The sequence below is a fragment of the Bubalus bubalis genome, chromosome X (genome assembly GCF_019923935.1).
Source record: "Bubalus bubalis isolate 160015118507 breed Murrah chromosome X, NDDB_SH_1, whole genome shotgun sequence".
Classification (NCBI taxonomy): domain Eukaryota; kingdom Metazoa; phylum Chordata; class Mammalia; order Artiodactyla; family Bovidae; genus Bubalus; species Bubalus bubalis.
Window position 1 is genome coordinate 8,237,948 of NC_059181.1, and position 3,097 is coordinate 8,241,044.

General features: G+C 43.5%; 1 non-coding gene across 1 annotated transcript; it reads left to right on the forward strand.

Moving 5' to 3' along the window:
- Positions 1 to 2,054: 2,054 nt before the first annotated feature.
- LOC112582467 lies at positions 2,055 to 2,162 on the forward strand. Its single transcript, XR_003106996.3, has one exon. It is a non-coding gene; the product is annotated as a U6 spliceosomal RNA (small nuclear RNA).
- Positions 2,163 to 3,097: the final 935 nt, after the last annotated feature.

Genomic DNA, 3,097 nt, shown 5'->3' on the forward strand with positions numbered 1-3,097 from the left:
CTCCAGGCTCCTCTGTCCATGGACTTCTCCAGGCAAGAATACTGCAGTGGGTAGCCATTCCCATCTTCAGGAGAAGCTTCCCCAAGATGGAATCTGGGTCTCCCGCTTTGTAAGCGGACTCTTTACCATGACGCTAATCAGTATTTGGAGAGGCAATGGCACCCCACTCCAGTACTCTTGCCTGGAAAATCCAATGGATGGAGGAGCCCGGAAGGCTGCAGTCCATGGGGTTGCTGTGGGTCGGACATGACTCAGCGATTTCACTTTCACTTTTCACTTTCATGCATTGGAAAAGGAGATGGCAACCCACTCCTGTGTTCTTGCCTGGAGAATCCCAGGGACCGGGCATCATGGTGGGCGGCCGTCTATGGGTTCGCACAGAGTCGGACACGACTGAAGTGACTCAGCAGCAGCAATCAATATTAAAAGAAAAGAAAGAAAGAAATATGACTGCCAAAATAGGAGGGCCAGGTTCCATCCCAGGGTCGTGAACTGTCCACTTCATTTGCTCAGTTCTGTCCGAGTGGCTTTTCTGCTGCTGCTGCTGCTAAGTCGCTTCAGTCGTGTCCGACTCTGTGCGACCCCATAGACGGAAGCCCACCAGGATGCCCCATCCCTGGGATTCTCCAGGCAAGAACACTGGAGTGGGTTGCCATTTCCTTCTCCAATGCATGAAAGTGAAAAGTGAAAAGGAAGTCGCTCAGTCGTGTCCGACTCTTAGCGACCCCATGGACTACAGCCTACCAGGCTCCTCCATCCATGGGATTTTCTAGGCAAGAGTACTGGAGTGGGGTGCCATTGCCTTCTCCGACCAGCTTTCCTAACCGTCCCTAACTTCCGGAGCATGGGCAAACTCATGTCCACCGAGTCGGTGATGCTATCTAATCGTTTTTCCCAATGTCGTCCCTTTCTCCTTCTGTCTTGGATCTTTCCCGGCACTAGAAAAATCTCCTGGAAAACCCACTCACGATTATGAGAACCAAAGGCCAATCAATCTTACTGACCAATCAACCTGACCTGACCTGACCCTGAGAAATCTGTATGCAGGTCAATAAGCAACAGAACTGTACATTGAAAACCAGGCTGGTTCCAAATCGGGAAAGGAGAATGTCAAGTCTGCATATTGTCACCCTGCTTATTTAACTTATATGCAGAGTATATCATGTGAAATGTCACGCTGGATGAAGCACAAGCTGGAATGAAGATTTCTGGGAGAAACATCAATAACCTCAGACATGCAGGATAACACCACCCTTATGGCAGAAAGCAAAGAACTAAAGAGCCTCTTGATGAAAGTGAAAGAGGAGATGAAAGGGACATTGACTCATTATATAGCACCCACTGTCTCGGTGGTCATGTGTTTGAACAAGCCCCAGGAGAACTCTTTGGAGACGACTGAGCAAAGGAACTGGACAATTTCTATGACCCAGGGATGGAACTGGCTCGTCCTATATTGGTAGGCAAATTTTGTTTTAAATTACTGATTAGAGTCACCCTGGTGGCTTAGAGAGTGAAGAGTCCGCTTACAATATGGGAGACCCAGGTGCACTCCTTGGGAAGAATCTCCTGGACAAGCTACCCACTTGGGTATGGCTACCAGGGAATGGCATCTCAGGGCTGATGTGCCCACCCTGAAGGCTGGATGATGTGTTTATGCAAATAAACCTAAATAACAAAAATCATTTAAAAGGTAAATAGAGCATCAAACCATACTGTCTTGAAAGCCTATTTTAGGTGCATGGAGTCAATATCACACAAGAATTAACAATATCCATGTATTTTGCAATTACAGCAGTTGATGGCAGATAAGTCAAAGCCTCAGCTGACCTTGCCAATCTCAGGAGGTTGTGTGCTGCTACCATGCACTCGTCACAGGGGCAGAATCTCCTATACGCAGAAGTGCTAACTTACACAAAGTGACAAGTCTCAATGTGTCATATCTGAAAATTAAAAAAGCTTATCTTTTAGGAGATAAAGTAGGTATTTGTCCTCATTGTGCTTTCAGATGCCCCGTTATAACCAAGATGATTTTGCACAATCAAAAGAATGTTACAGTGCTAGAAGCTTCAATAGCACATATACTAAAACTCGAATGATACAGAGATTAGCATGGCCCCTGCACAAGGATGACACACAAATTCGGAGAAGCGTTCCATATTTTTTTACAATTTTGAGCATTAATATAATAATATTATGAATACGATTCACAGAAAATTTTTAAAGTTTACTGAAAGAAAACAAGATTACATCCAACTTGCAACTAATTATTTGCCTTCTTGACTGCTTTGCTATGCTATGCTAAGTCACTTCAGTCGTGTCCGACTCTGCGACCCATAGACGGCAGCCCACCAGGCTCCCCCGTCCCTGGGATTCTCCAGGCAAGAACACTGGAGTGGGTTGCCATTTCCTTCTCCAATGCATGAAAGTGAAAAGTGAAAGTGAAGTCGCTCAGTCATGTCTGACTCTTAGTGACCCCATGGACTGCAGCCTACCAGGCTCCTCCGTCCATGGGATTTTCCAGGCAAAGATACTGGAGTGGGGTGCCATTGCCTTAGGACTCTGCATGTGCTTCTATAGTGTGAATTATTTGGTAGGTTGCTCTTTCTGGTAGACTTTCCCACCATTTTAAAGTAAAGATACACATCTTTCAACTCTGAAATTAGGTGCATTAATTTTAACAAATTATTTTTGAGTTTTAAAAAAAATGTAGAAATTTTGATATAGTTAATATAATCAATTAGTTACATTGGGAGAAGACAATTTTAATGAATGATTAGTTTATGAAAGTATCCAAGTATGTTGATAAGAAGAAAATAAAATTACAAAATGCATGTTACAGTGCCCCCAAAGATGCTTGGAAAACTAGTAAGTCATGGCAGATGACATGTATATTCATGAAGCTTTAATTTCATGCAGTTATGCATTTCTCACAAATCACTTGGGTTATGTGATCCTCACACTGAGGGATTTGCTTAGATAAAGCCATTTATGATTTCAGTTGTTAAACTACAATATTTTATAGCATTTATTCAGTCCATCCTGATTTCTTTAAGGTTTAACTGTTACCGTTTTCCCTGAAAACTAAAAATTCTCTTCT